The sequence below is a fragment of the Lucilia cuprina genome, chromosome 6 (assembly GCF_022045245.1).
Source record: "Lucilia cuprina isolate Lc7/37 chromosome 6, ASM2204524v1, whole genome shotgun sequence".
NCBI lineage: Eukaryota > Metazoa > Arthropoda > Insecta > Diptera > Calliphoridae > Lucilia > Lucilia cuprina.
The window spans coordinates 6,638,765-6,654,487 of record NC_060954.1 but is presented as its reverse complement, the minus strand read 5'-3'; the positions used below and the strand labels follow the sequence as shown (position 1 = coordinate 6,654,487).

At 31.2% G+C, this 15,723-nt stretch overlaps 2 protein-coding genes across 5 annotated transcripts in view; one reads left to right on the top strand and one right to left on the bottom strand.

Annotated features, from left to right (window-relative positions):
- The window catches only part of LOC111680030 (protein charlatan), a 40,470-nt gene extending 26,260 nt beyond the window's left edge, over positions 1-14,210 (bottom strand). For 2 of the 4 annotated variants that reach the window (XM_046954815.1, XM_023441637.2), the window contains exon 1: positions 2,220-2,439. The gene's annotated coding sequence lies outside the window, so the exon portion shown is untranslated. Of the gene's footprint in view, positions 1-2,219; positions 2,443-14,145 lie in introns of those variants that run through there. The other 2 variants (XM_046954814.1, XM_023441638.2) reach the window with 2 other exon arrangements.
- The window catches only part of LOC111687896 (protein jim lovell), a 237,561-nt gene that overhangs the window by 35,040 nt on the left and 186,798 nt on the right, over positions 1-15,723 (top strand). The window lies entirely within an intron of this gene.

Here is a 15,723-nt window from a genome sequence, read left to right as displayed (position 1 = left end):
ATAGGGAGTTTGTGTTTTACATGATTTTGTGGGGTCTTCTGTTTTTTTGCTGATCATGGCAAATTTTATAAAGTTTGACAATAATAAGGGGGAAAGAACTACATATTGCAATTTATGACAATAATAACATGTTGTTCTTTATATCTTCTCACATTTTATATAAAATGTGTGAAAAGTAGATAAAATAATTGTTCAGCTGGTCACCTTAATCTTTAAATATAACTGTTTTATATTAAATTTCTCTGTAAATATGTTTCCAAGTGGGAGTTTAATAGAAAAAAAAACACCCATTTACAGTACAAAAATTAACCAATTTTTCTTAAGAAATATATAGAAAAAGATACCAATAGGAAATTTATTAAAATTTCTAAACGCCAAAAGGAATTTTTAAGAAATTAAAAAAATTTTAGTGTATAAGAGGTGAAAGAATGGGATTTTAATAGATTTGTCGGATTTTAAATGCAAAAGTAGCGGATTTTTGTAAAAAACTATACTATAGTGAAATATCAGAGATTTTGTGAAGATCTGATGCTACTAATTCAGTTTTAGAACAGTTATAGTTGAAATCTTGTTCAGTTCTATTTTAATTCTAGTTTAGTTTAAGTTTAGTTCTAGTCTAATGCTCTAGTTCAGTTCACTTTTTGTTCAATTTTAATTCTGTTCATGTTCAGCTCTAGTCCAGTTCTCTTTCAGTTCTAATTCAGTTCTATTTCAGTTCTAGTTCAGTTCCAGTTCTATTTCAGTTCTATTTCAGTTCTAGTTCAGTTCTAGCTTAGTTCTAGTTCAGTTCTAGTTCAGTTCTAGTTCAGTTCTAGCTCAGTTCTAGTTCAGTTCTAGTTCAGTTCTAGTTCAGTTCTAGTTCAGTTCTAGTTCAGTTCTAGTTCAGTTCTAGTTCAGTTTTAGTTCAGTTCTAATTCAGTTCTAGTTCAGTTCCAGTTCAGTTCTATTTCAGTTCTAGTTTAGTTCTAGTTCAGTCCTAGTTCAGTTCTAGTTCAGTTCTAGTTCAGTTCTATTTCAGTTTTAGTTCAGTTCTATTTCAGTTCTAGTTCAGTTCTAGTTCAGTTCTAGTTCAGTTCTAGTTCAGTCCTAGTTCAGTTCTAGTTCAGTTCTAGTTCAGTTCTAGTTCAGTTCTAGTTCAGTTCTAGTTCAGTTCTAGTTCAGTTCTAGTTCAGTTCTAGTTCAGTTCTAGTTCAGTTCTAGTTCAGTTCTAGTTCAGTTCTAGTTCAGTTCTAGTTCAGTTCTAGTTCAGTTCTAGTTCAGTTCTAGTTCAGTTCTAGTTCAGTTCTAGTTTAGTACTAGTTTAATTCTAGTTCAGTTCTAGTTCAGTTCTAGTTTAGTACTAGTTTAATTCTAGTTCAGTTCTAGTTTAATTCTAGTTCAGTTCTAGTTCAGTTCTAGTTCAGTCCTAGTTCAGTTCTAGTTCAGTTCTAGTTCAGTTCTAGTTCAGTTCTAGTTCAGTTCTAGTTCAGTTCTAGTTCAGTTCTAGTTCAGTTCTAGTTCAGTTCTAGTTCAGTTCTAGTTCAGTTCTAGTTCAGTTCTAGTTCAGTTCTAGTTCTGTTCTAGTTCAGTTCTAGTTCAGTTCTAGTTCAGTTCTAGTTCAGTTCTAGTTCAGTTCTAGTTCAGTTCTAGTTCAGTTCTAGTTCAGTTCTAGTTCAGTTCTAGTTCAGTTCTAGTTCAGTTCTAGTTCAGTTCTAGTTAAGTTCGAGTTCTGTTCTATTTCAGTTCTAGTTAAGTTCGAGTTCTGTTCTATTTCAGTTCTAGTTTAGTTCAAGATCAGTTCTAGTTCACTTCTAGTTTAGTTCTAGTTCACTTCTAGTTTAGTTCTAGTTCACTTCTAGTTTAGTTCTAGTTCACTTCTAGTTTAGTTCTAGTTCAGTTCTAGTTTAGATCTACATCAGTTGTAGTTGTATTCCTAAAATCTTTAATTTTTATCTTTAATTTTAACATTATTTTGAAACATTTTTTTTTGACAAACATGGTCACCTTAATTTTTTTGTTAAAAACACTAACTGTTTTTCAGTTTAACTCTCCTTCAGTTTGTTTCCCACTTAAAGTTGTTGTTGTTGCAAAATTAAATTTTGTGGGCGAGGGAGGGAACAAAAACAATTTAAAATACTTAACAGCACTGGTCACCTTTGTCTTGTTTTTTTATTTAAAATTTATAATTCATAACGGTTTATTTTTAAAACAAAAAAATAATAGAAATATTTAATACCTACCGCTTTTGTCGGCAATTTTTTTTAAAGAGGGAGTTTAAACAGAAAAGAAAAAATTTAATTTGGGGGAGTTTTTCTGTTACACTTAAACCCCAAATTTTTTTCATAAAATTTATTAAAGTCAATTATTATAAAAGCCAAATATTGGCATGATTTTTTTAAAGTTTATTTTAAATTTATTTTCAATAAAGTTTTTTATTTTAAGGCACTTGTTATTTAAAGATTTTTTCAAAAAATCTTTTTCTTATTAACACAATTTTGTAAAAATCTTTGTTATTTTTTTTGACAAAAAACCGCTTGCAGTTTTTTGTTTTTATTTAAAAAAAATTCTTTTTTTTTAAGTTTTTTGTTTTAATATTTTTTAAATTACAAAAAATAAAAACACCCGCTACAAGTGTTTCATTTACAACCGATCACATTGAAAAATTCCTACAGACTGATCGGTAAAAAGCATTGTGTGTGTCGTTACTCAGAAATGGTGTTTGGGATGGATGGTTGGTCGGTCGGTTGGTTGGATGGAGTGTGGTGTGTATGGGTATGAGTATGTTGTTGTTGGCTGGTGGTGGTTGTTTATTGTTATTTTTTTTGTTTTGTTTTCTGTTTGTATTTTATTTTCACATTAGTTGGTGGCGTCGCCTTTTTGTGTGTTTGTCTCTGCTAAAAACAGCCAGACAGACATACACACACATAAACTTATATAGTAGGTGCTGGGCAGCCTATACAACAACAAAACACTGCAAACAACACCACGCAATAAAGCCCGACGAACGACGGACCAACCGACCGTTCATACCCAACAATCTTGCTTTGCTAGGCCAGATCACAACCCGCTGTTTTTTGCCTAAACAACAGAAACAACAATAACAACAAGCAGCAGCCACCACACAGCCACCTTACATTTTAAAACGAAAGATCAACACAAAAGGGAATGGGTGAAAAATTGAACAAAAACACAACAACAACAACAACAGATCACAACCCGCTGTTTTTTGCCTAAACAACAGAAACAACAATAACAACAAGCAGCAGCCACCACAGCCACCTTACATTTTAAAACGAAAGATCAACACAAAAGGGAATGGGTGAAAAATTGAACAAAAACACAACAACAACAACAACAAATACTACACACAACTAACTTACCAACATACATACAAACTGTATGTATAGAAAGAACAAAACAAAACGTACAAAAAATTGCAAGTTTAAAAACACAAAATATATAGTCCAACAGCAGCAGCAACAACAACAAAAATTACACCACTCTGAATGTATAAAACGGGGCATCCAATTCCATACAACAACAATCTGACAACCCACTTGCCTTGTGCATGCGTACGTCATTGAAATGAATACAAACAACAAATTGTGTGTGAGAGGAGAGAGAGAGAGAGAGTGAGAGACTAAACTTTCTGATCTCTGTGCAAAAAAAATTAAAACAAGTGTGTGCGTTTGTTTTGTTTTTTGTGAAAAAAACTGAGTTGCTTTTTTGAAAATAAATTTAATTAAATCGTAAGGGGATGTAGGAAAATACCCAAAAATATAAATCCCAGAAAAATTAGTTTTAACACGAGTTAGAGGTAACACAATTCAGGTTTTAAAGAAACCCCCCTTTTTGGAAAAACTGTAAAATGGTGAATAACTAAATTATTTTAAACACTTAAATGCCTATTTTATGTTATTTTGATATTTTGAATATTTCGATTTGGGAAAGGGTAGTAACACCACAAGTTACGGGGATTTACACCTCTGAACTCTTTCTAGTTCAGATCCAGTTCAGTTCTAGTGCAGTTCTAGTTCAGTTCTAGTTCAGTTCTAGTTCAGTTCTAGTTCAGTTCTAGTTCAGTTCTAGTTCAGTTCTAGTTCAGTTCTAGTTCAGTTCTAGTTCAGTTCTAGTTCAGTTCTACTTCAGTTCTAGTTCAGTTCTACTTCAGTTCTAGTTCAGTTCTAGTTCAGTTCTAGTTCAGTCCTAGTTCAGTTATAGTTCAGTTCTAGTTCAGTTCTAGTTCAGTTCTAGTTCAGTTCTAGTTCAGTTCTAGTTCAGTTCTAGTTCAGTTCTAGTTCAGTTCTAGTTCAGTTCTAGTTCAGTTCTAGTTCAGTTCTAGTTCAGTTCTAGTTCAGTTCTAGTTCAGTTCTTTTTCAGGTTTATTTCAGTTTGGGTTCCGCTCTAGTTTAGTTTTTGTCAAGTTTAACTCCATAGTTCAGTTCTAGATAAGTTCAAGTTCTAGTTCTAGATTTGTTCTAATTCAGTTCTAGTTCAGATCTAGTTTATTTTTAGATCTGAAATGGTTCATTTCTAGTTCAGTTCTAGTTTAATTCTTGTTGAGTTCTAGTTCAGTTCTAGTTTAATTCTTGTTGAGTTCTAGTTCAGTTCTAGTTTAATTCTTGTTGAGTTCTAGTTCAGTTCTAGTTTAATTCTTGTTGAGTTCTAGTTCAGTTCTAGTTCAATTCTAGTTCATTTTTATATCAGTACTAGTTCTGTTCTAGTTTAGTTCTATATAAGTTCTAGTTCAGTTCTAGATCAGTTCTCGTTAGTTCAAGTTCACTTCTAGTTCAGTTATAATTCAGTTCTAGATAAGTTCCACTTCAGTTCTAGTTCAAGTTAACTTCTAGTTTAGTTCTAGTTCAGACGTAGTTAGTTTTAGATCTTTTCTAGATCAGATCTGGTTCAGTTCTAGTCAAATTTTTGTTCAGGTCTGGTTCCGATTTAGTTAAGTTCTTTTTCTAGTTCCGATCTTATTCTAGTTTTAAATCAGTTCTAGTTCAGTTCTTGATTAGTTCTAGTTCAGTTCAGTTTTAGTTCCGTTCTACTTCTAGTTAAAACCTAGTTGAGTTCTAATTTAGTTGTATTTCATATCTAGTTCAGCTCTAGTTTTTTCCCTATTTCACGTTTACATTTCAAAAGATCGGCAACTCTCTCTTTTTATGTAAACTCCACTAAAAGAGATCATTAAATCTAGTGTTTTTTTCTTTAAGCAAGAGCATAAATGTTCTCATTACAAAATTTTTTTCTATAAAATTTCAAATTAAGCGTGGGGTGGTTTGAAAGTATGGTACGTTTTGTTTCCTACCGTATCTTCATACGTATATTAATTTAATGTTTGTGTTTTTGTTGTTGTTCTTATGTTGATGTTTGAGTATTATTATTATTGTTTTCTTCATAAGAACCCACGCGGTTTCTCAAGTTAAACACCATCAGCAGCAATCCATAAAGTAAGATCAAAAATAAAATAACCCAACTGAAGGCTCTAACGTCTGCTGCTCAGCGGTCAAGCAAAGCGGAATAAAGAAAGATTCTTTTACTCCTTGTATGTACTATATAGTTTTGTTATTGGGCAGAGGGAAGTGGTAAATAAGAGACTCTTCTTATTTTTTTGCCGTTTCTTAATTTTTTATATTGTTGTTATTGTTATACGCAAACAATATTTAAGCAGGTCATAATTTTTATACTTTAAAACTGGGTGTATAATTTCAACGTCGGCGTGGGATCATGATGATGTTGAGAGATCAAAACATGTTATATATGTATGTTTACCTAAAAGAAATGCCTTGGATTTTGATAAATTTTTATGTATAATTTTGCATACCTATTTGTTTTGAATTTTAGTTCGTTTAGGGTGTTTGTTTTGTGGTCTTCTTATTTCTTTGGAATCTCTGGTTGTAAGAATATAAAGAAAAAAGTATGAATATGGAGGTTTTCATAGGACCATAGCTACAGTGACCCTACTTGCAAAATGTATACATAGTAGGGTTCTATAAATCGACTTACGAATAATAGAGCAATCGATTTTTTGTCTAAAAAAGATCGAAGTCAAGTATTTTGTTCCAAAAAGGTCAATAACTCGATTATCGTCTATAAAAAGTCGAAAAGTCGTAAAAATTCAAAAAGTCGGAAAATGTCGAAAAAAGTTGAAAACTCGAAAATAGTAGAAAAATGTTAAAAATAGTCGTAAAATTTTATAAAAGTGTAAACTCTTAAATATATGGAAAAACTTGAAAAAAGTAAAAAATTCGAAAAAAGTAGAAATTAGTCAAAAAGTCGAAAAAAAATCAAAAAGTCAAAAAAATCGGAAAAAGTTGAAAAGTGGACTATTTATAAAAAGTCTCAAAGTCGACTTTTAACTAAATGAAAAAGTCAAAAAATACATAGAAAACATAGTATTTGCTTCTGGAAACTACTTTTCTTTTCTCTGCGAACTGTGGTGCTTGTTAAAGAAAGTTAGATGTAATGTCAGGATTTTCAAGGAATCTGATATTTTCTAGTTCTGTTCCAGTTCTGATCTAGTTCTGTTTTAGTTCTGTTCTAGTTTTGTTCTAGTTCTGATCTAGTTCTGTTCTAGTTCTGTTTTAATTCTGTTTTAGTTCTGTTCTAGTTCTGTTCTAGTTTTAGTTCTGTACTAATTCTCTTCTAGTTCTTTTCTAATTCTAGTTCTGTTTTAGTTCTGTTCTAGTTCTTTTCCAGTTTTAGTTCTGTACTAGTTCTGTTCTAGTTCTCTTCTAGTTCTTTTCTAATTCTAGTTCTGTTCTAGTTCTAGTTCCGTTGTAGTTCTTTTTAATTCTGTTCTAGTTCGGTTCAAATTCTGTTCTAGTTCTGTTCTAATTCTCTTCTAGTTCTGTTCTATTTCTGTTCTAGTTCTGTTCTAGTTCTGTTCTCATTCAGTTCTGTTCTGTTTTAATTCTGTTCTAGAGCTGGCTTCAAAAAGTCTTTATAAGAACATTTTACAAGAAGAACTAATTTATAAAATCTTGGAATTAGACAAATTCCTAAAAGAACAACTGGAACAACTTGGGACAATGCCTATGTGACAGAAAGGATCTAAAGAATTTATTAAGTCTATAGATACATTAGTATCTATAGAAATATTGTTCCAATGAGATAAATTCTAAACCTCTACAAAAGAGCAGTTGGATCCATAATAGAAAGAGATTCGGAGATTAAATCTTGCTTCTAAAAGTCTTCTAGAACCTAGACATTGTGATTGTAGAATCACCTAATTCTTAAATTTAAGATCGAATTGCAAACACAACTGTCTGATCTTAAAATACAGCATTTCTGAAGTGAAGTAAAGATCTAAAGAATAGATTATATCTAGGTCTTAACAAATGACCTTGGACACATTCAGACAAAATTGAGGAAAAATTTTTCCTTGCAACTGTTTCACTGAAATCTTTTTTGAAATTTGGAACCAAAGATCACACACAGGTAGATCAATGAATGATCGAATTTCAAGCACAACGGTCTCATCTTAAAATACAGCATTTCTGAAGTGAAGTTCCGTAAAGATCTAAAGAATATATTATATCTGGGTCTTAACAAATGCCCTTGGAAACATTCAGACAAAATTAAAGAAAACTTTCTCCTTGCAACTGTTTCACTGAAATCTTTTTTTGAAATTTGGAACCAAAGATCACATACAGGTAGATCAATGAGACAAAATTGAGGAAGAATTTCTCCTTGCAACTGTTTCATTGAGATCTTTTTTTGAAATTTGGAACCAAAGATCACACACATGTAGATCAAAGAGACATCTATCGATGGACCAATAAGTCAAATATAAGATCAGTTTCTTTTGGAGGAAAACTGAACAAAAATTTTGATCTTGATTGACATCGATTTAAGAGATCTAATCAAAAGCATTAATCATAGGACGAATTCTTGTTATAAAGATGGAATCTAAAATTGAAACATTATTATGAATCTTACCTGATCATGATTCACACGATCGTTAGACATTTTCTAAACATTTTTCCGCCAACATTGTAAAATCTGACTGACCACCGTGTATCACAACTTTAAGACACTTGCGGATCACAAAATGCAAAAGAGTGTAAGCATCGGAAAAATTAAAAAGAACTTTTCTCATTATTGCCACAAAATGTTACAATTGATCGAGATAACCAAATAGATCGCTATATACTATGTAGGCAATTAACAAAAAAAAAAAAAGACTGAAAAAAGTAGAAATACCTACCTATAAAAGAAATTTCAAAAAAAGGGAGGAAATGCCTAAGGTGGAGTAAGTATTTCTCAATATACCTAAAAGATAAAAGCAGAAGACAAGCTAAACATAAAGTGAAAAATAATGAAGGAGTAAAAAACCCGCGCAAAAGGTGCATTTTGTAAAAAAAATCGTAAAAAGAAATAAGAAAACATTTCTTAAGAAACAAGCTATTCTCCACCAAGCAAACATGTCAGTCACACAGAAAAAAATTTAAAAAGAATAATATCCGCTTTTAGGAAATTGGTAAAAATGCATGAATAAATAAAATTCTTAGAAAATTTCATTAAGGGATTTTTAAAGCCTGACTAGCCACTACATATTACAGATAAAGATACAATGAAATTGCAAGTCATTTGCATGTTTCAAATAATTTTCCACCCAAACAAAGTTCAAAATTTTAATGAATGCAAAAAATATATATTATTATTAATAACGTCATTTATTAACGTAATAATACTACCAATAGTATTTTATAGCAAATCTCTAGTACTTTACTCTTACTACAAACAAAAAATCACCCCAATAACATACAAAAAAAAAAACAAAACAGGTTGATCGTGCACAGACATTGATCACCTACAAACTGTAAACATCTCACAAATATCAAATACAACAACACAACAACTTAAAATAAAAAAAGAATTCCCCCCATTAAAAAATTTCATTCATTTTTTTAATAATGCACTTTCGTTAGTCATCCACCGATATATGTATATACAACTGATCAACCAAGTTAGCAGCAGCCGCCGCTACTGCAAAATCAACAAATAAAATCAAACTCAAACCGGTTTTAATTCAATGTTAATAGAGAGTTAACAGGCATAACTGCTGTATGAAGAGGGATTACGTTATTAACAATAACAACAACAGATGCGGCAGCAAACTACCACCGGTAGTTGAGGTAGTTAAGGTTACCAGCTTTAAATCAAAATCGATAAACTGAGTTTCGAAATAAAATTGAATTGAGTTCTAGTACAGATCTAGTTCAGTTGCAGCTCAGTTCTAGTTCGTTTCTAGTTCTGTTCTAGTTCTGTTATAGTTCTGTTCTAGTTCTGTTCTAGTTCTAGTTCTGTTCTAGTACTGTTCTAGTTCTGTTCTAGTTCTGTTCTAGTTCTGTTCTAGTTCTGTTCTAGTTCTGTTCTAGTTCTGTTCTAGTTCTGTTCTAGTTCTGTTCTAGTTCTGTTCTAGTTCTGTTCTAGTTCTGTTCTAGTTCTGTTCTAGTTCTGTTCTAGTTCTGTTCAAGTTCTGTTCTAGTTCTGTTCTAGTTCTAGTTCTGTTCTAGTTCTGTTTTAGTTCTGTTCTAGTTATGTTCTAGTTCTGTTTTAGTACTGTTCTAGTTCGGTTCTAGTTTTGTTCGAGTTCTCTTCAAGTTCTGTTCAAGTTCTGTTCTAGTTCTGTTTTAGTGTTGTTCTAGTTCTTTTCTAGTTCTGTCCTAGTTCTAATTCGGTTCTAAATCAGTTTATAAGCTAACTAATAGCTTTAAGTTATTAACATTTAATAAAATTTTCGAAAAACAAAAAATCTAATAAATATTTTTTTCTTTCTTTACAGATCTTAAGGTAAGTGTAAAAATTTAATAAATGGTCACCTCAACAATACGTTTTTCTAGAGAAAATGTTATAAGCAAATTATATTGATTCCTAAACCATTGATCAATGATGATCATGTAGTGATGACGTTTCTGTTTTATTCGTAACTGCACTTCTACTCAAATGCAACGGGGAAAATTATGCCTGAATGCTATTTGATAAGACCCAACAAGTATGTACAATGTACCTGTCAATTATCTACACTTTATTCCTGACTTACACATTTTTTCCAAAAACCATATTGCCTTCCCCAAACAAAAAAATGTGTAACAATGATATAATGCCCGTTGGCCAACTTTAAACCAAATGAAATAAAGAAAAAAAATCAGCCAAAAGAAGAAGGTCAAATTGCTGACCAAAAAGAAGTAGAGAAAAAATAAACAAAACACAAGCTGGAGTAGTAAACATGTTAAACAACAAGTTTGTATGATAAAAACCAAATCATTGAAAAGAAAAAAGTGAGTGTTACACTCGTTCCAACTTGCCCCACGACTATTACGTGTAAGAGTAGTCTTCTTGCAATTTACTTGCAACCAATTCCCTTTACTTTAACTGCAAGCTGCAGACAGCCATGACATCCATCTATGCAACTTCTATACTTATGGAACTGAGTATGAGTAATTGTGGGAAGTTTCAAGGATTTCATATTTACAAAAGTGTTAAATTTTTTTTATTGTTACTTCACTACTTGTTGTTCTCCTTTCCATCACACCTCTTCATTTTAATATTGTAGTAGCATTACCATCATCTGCGTCAGCATTATCATTTCTTCATTATTAAGGTTTCCTTGATTGGTGTGCGAAGTTGTTTTTTTTTCACTGTTTATTTTGTATGGTTTGGAAAAAACGGCTTTTAATCGAAAGGCGTTAGGTTACATTTTATATGAGTCTCTGGCCATGGGGTGGAGTTGAATATCAGATTATTATGATAAGTTTATTTTTTCTTCTTTTCGTTGATGTTTTGGAGGCAACAAGTGTAATTTACATGGGTTTTTTTCTTTGTTAAAGGAAACCAAATTATTACTTTAAAATTTAAAAAATATAAAAAAATGTTATTGATATTTACATTACTTGAGCCTGTAGTTAGTTCCTTTGTTGTATAAGAATTGGATAATACCTTGTCTCCAATATTGTACGACCTTAAACTACTTGAGGTTTGTTTAGTTCTGTTCTAGTTTGGTTCTAGTTTTGTTGTAGTTCTGTTCCAGTTCTGTTCTAGTTCTGCTCTAGTTCTGTTCTAGTTCTGCTCTAGTTCTGTTTTACTTCTGTTCTAGTTCTGTTCTAGTTCTATTCTAGTTCTATTCTAGTTCTATGCTAGTTCTAGTTATGTTCAAGTTCTTTTCTAGTTTTATTATAATTCTGTTCTAGTTCTGTTGTAGTTTTGTTCTAGTTCTGTTCTAGTTATGTTCAAGTTCTTTTCTAGTTTTATTATAGTTCTGTTCTAATTCTGTTCTAGTTCTGTTCCAGTTCTGTTCTAGTTCTGTTCTAGTTCTGTTCTAATTTTGTTCTAGTTCTGTTCCAGTTCTGTTCTAGTTCTGTTCTAGTTCTGTTCTAGTTCTGTTCTAGTTCTGTTCTAGTTCTGTTCTAGTTCTGTTGTAGTTCTGTTCTAGTTCTGTTCTAGTTCTGTTCTAGTTCTGTTCTAGTTCTGTTCTAGTTCTGATCTAGTTCTGTTCTAGTTCTAGTTCTTTTCTAGTTCTGTTCTAGTTTGGTTCTAGTTCGGTTCTAGTTCTGTTCTACATCTGTTCTAGTTCTATTGTTCTATCTATTGTTCTATCTGTTCTAGTTCTGTTCTAGTTCTGTTCTAGTTCTGTTCTAGTTCTGTTCTAGTTCTGTTCTAGTTCTGTTCTAGTTCTGTTTTAGCTCAGTTCTAGCTCTGTTCTAGTTCTGTTCTAGTTCTGTTCTAGTTCTGTTCTAGTTCTGTTCTAGTTCTGTTTTAGTTCTGTTTTAATTCTGTTCTAGTTCTGTTCTAGTTCTGTTCCAGTTCTGTTCTAGTTCTGTTCTAGTTCTGTTCTAGTTCTGTTCTGTTCTAGCTTTGTTCTAGTTCGGTTCTAGTTCTGTTCTAGTTCTGTTGTAGTTCCGTTCCAGTTCTGTTCTAGTTATGTTCTAGTTCTGCTCTAGTTCTATTATACTTCTGTTCTAGCTCTGCTCTACTTCTGTTCTAGTTTTGTTCCAGTTCTGTTCTAGTTCTATTCTAGTTCTGTTCCAGTTCTGTACTAGTTCTGTTCTAGTTCTGTTCCAGTTCTGTTCTAGTTCTGTTCTAGTTCTAGTTTGGTTCTAGTTCGGTTCTAGTTCTGTTGTAGTTCTGTTCTAGTTATGTTCTAGTTCTGTTCTTGTTCTGTTCTAGTTCTGTTCTAGTTCTGTTCTAGTTCTGTTCTAGTTCTTTTCTATTTCTGTTCTATTTCTGTTCTAGTTCTGTTCTAGTTCTGTTCTAGTTCTGATCTAGTTCTGTTCTAGTTCTGTTCTAGTACTGTTCTAGTTCTGTTCTAGTTCTGTTCTAGTTCTGTTCTAGTTCTGTTCTAGTTCTGTTCAAGTTCTGTTCTAGTTCTGTTCTAGTTCTGTTCTAGTTCTGTTCTAGTTCTGTTCTAGTTCTGTTCTAGTTCTGTTCTAGTTCTGTTCTAGTTCTGTTCTAGTTCTGTTCTAGTTCTGTTCTAGTTCTGTTCTAGTTCTGTTCTAGTTCTGTTCTAGTTCTGTTCTAGTTCTGTTCTAGTTCTGTTCTAGTTCTGTTCTAGTTCTGTTCTAGTTCTGTTCTAGTTCTGTTCTAGTTCTGTTCTAGTTCTGTTCTAGTTCTGTTCTAGTTCTGTTCTAGTTCTGTTCTAGTTCTGTTCTAGTTCTGTTCTAGTTCTGTTCTAGTTATGTTCTAGTTCTGTTCTAGTTCTGTTCTAATTCTGTTCTAGTTCTGTTCTAGTTCTGATCTACTTCTGTTCTAGTTCTGTTCTAGTTCTTTTCTAGTTCTGTTCAACTACCTTCTGTTCTAGTTCTAGTTCTGTTCTAGTTTTGATCTAGTTTTGTTTGATAAATTGCCTTTTTAGTCAACATATACTTGTAGAAAATTCTATTATTTTTTGTTAAAATGTTCGATTTCCGTCTCAATGAAAACTTTTAAATTATTAATCAACTTAAATATTTTAGTTAAAATCATTACAAATCACTTGTTTTAACCCTCTTAAGGCCTTTAGAAATCTATTAGTGCTCAATTAAAAGCATAGATTTTTTTATTTCAAAAATAAAATAATGTACGTATGTATGTACTTAGGTACATATTGGACAAATTTATAAACCAAATTCTAACTGTGTTGCAACAACCCCCCAAAAAGAAAATTTACACTAACAAAAATGCAACAGAGTTGTTTTTTTCATTGTTGTGGCGATAAGAGTATAAGCATTTTTGGAGAGTCGTTTTGAAAATAAATTAAATAGAGAGAGAGAGCTAAATTAAAGTAGAATATAATAAAGGATATGAGTATAGAAGGACCTGTTTGAAATGCAATTTTTCACATTATTATTGTGTGTATGTATGCTAGTGATTTAAAGTGAGAGTAAGAGAGAGAGAGAGAAAATTAAATAAATCATTATTTTGTTATTTTTATAGAATTTAGTGCATTGGAATTATTGTGTTTATTTTATGGACAAATTTTGCTGCGTACAGCTGTGTGAGTGTATGTATGTGTGTGTGTGTATTTCTATGAATTTTGAAAAAATTGTTATAGACACAAAAATTTAAAGTTTTTTTTACAATGTGAAATAAACATAAAATCAACAAATCAAACAAAACTCTCCTACACTAAAAGAAAACACTAACCACCCACCCCTAAAGTGAAAACCAACTACCTCTTACTCTGAGCCGATTTCTATTCGATTAAGAAGAGTATGAGATTGTTTATGAGCGTGTATACATATGTATTGTTATTTTTTTCTATATACGGTTATCAAATAGAAATTTTTATAGACAGTTCTGAGACATTTGGAGTATGAGAGGAAAATTGTTATGGTGTGTGTATAATTTTCATTTAGGATACCCTCTGTATGTAAGGGCATGAGTATTGGGGGTTTTTTTGTTTCCTATAAGGTGGTTTTAAGCGCCTGCTCCTAAAAATTGGAAAATTTTATATTAAACTACCCATTAATGGGGTGTTGTATGTTGTTAAGGGAAAAATGCATTTTTTTTGCATTTTCCTTCATTTTTTTTGCCCTCCTCTTCAGCTGGCAGGTATGAGTAATACTCATTCTGCTGTTATAGTAAAAAATTGTGAAAAATCAATAAAATTTTTAGTTTTTGGAAAAAAAAAATCAAATTTAAATTTTACCAAATTTTCTTTAAAACTTTAAAATTAACTCTTACCTTTAAAACAAACATTTTAATTTAATTAATTCCGTAAATTGTTTAGTTTAAATTTTGTTTTATTTTTCTTTATTTTTTTAACTAAATAAAATTTAAATTCTTTTTTAAATTCCATTAATATTTGTTTAACTTTAAACTTTTAAAAACTTTTTTCACATTTTTTTTGAGTTTTTTCTTAAAATTTTAATATTTTTTTAAAGACTTTATCAGCTTTTTTTCTTTTCTAATTTAAACTTTCCCGCGCCTCCCTAGTTTTAAGAGGGGGAGGGCAGCTGTTTAGTTATTTCCTTAAAAAACCAACACTATTCTGTATTTTTTCTATTAATTTTTATTGTTGTTGATTTGTTTATTAAAATTGTTAAACATGTCCGTCTATGCCAATTGCCAATTCACTAATAAATTTTGCGTAACATTAAAAAATATAAATTGTATCCTTAAATGCTAGTGTTTTCCCCAAAAACAAATAGTTAGATGTGAGAGTGTCTGTGATGTTTTGTTAGTAAATAAAATTTTTTACTCTGTGCGCTGGCGTCATAATAAAAACATTTACTCAAACTCCCCAAAAGTTTATAAAAGCCCATCAGCTCCTCCATAAACTTACTTGCTGTGGCCTTCTATTACAGTGTAATAAAATATTGAGATATTGGCGCTCTAATCGCTTTTTAATTGAATTTTAAATAAATAATTAATCTTTAAAAAGAGTTTTACCTAAAAGTTTCTTTAAGGAAGGGAAAGGATATAAAACAAATTAAGTTGCCAGTAAATAGAAATAAAAAGAGAAAAGAACTTTATAATTTTAATAAAAAATTTGTGAAAACATTAATTTTAAATTTAATATCTTAACTTGGCACCAGAGAGCAGTTAAATACATTAGCACAGACATGAACCACATAAAACTAAGGTTTTGGTAGTTGCTTCAATTCAAACACTCAGTAGTGCTTCTCAAACTAGATAGTAAAAGTTTGGGGGTCATTGCAGTTCATTGCATTGTAAATTAGGTTCTTGTAATGGAACAATTAGGCTTTCGAAAAAATCTGAAAATGTAATAGATTGTGGTGTGCATCTTAGCTAAGTTTGTTTTAAGGTTCAAGAAATAAATGTTAAAAAAACATTGTAGTTCTAGTAAAGTTATAGTTTAGTTCTAGTACATTTCTAGTTTAGTTAAAGTTCTGTCCTCCTCTAATTAAATTACAGTTCTAGTTCTGTTCTAGTTCTGTTCTAGTTCTGCTCTAGTTCTGTTCTAGTTCTGTTCTAGTTCTGTTCTGGTTCTAGTTCTAGTTCTGTTCTAGTTCTGTTCTAGTTCTGTTCTGGTTCTGTTCTAGTTCTAGTTCTGTTCTAGTTCTGTTCTACTTCTGTTCTAGTTCTGTTCTAGTTCTATTCTAGTTCTGTTCTAGTTCTATTCTAGTTCTGTTCTAGTTCTGTTCTAGTTCTGTTCTAGTTCTGTTCTAGTTCTGTTCTAGTTCTGTTCTAGTTCTATTCTAGTTCTGTTCTAGTTCTATTCTAGTTCTGTTCTAGTTCTATTCTAGTTCTGTTCTAGTTCTGTTCTAGTTCTGTTCTAGTTCTGTTCTAGTTCTCTTC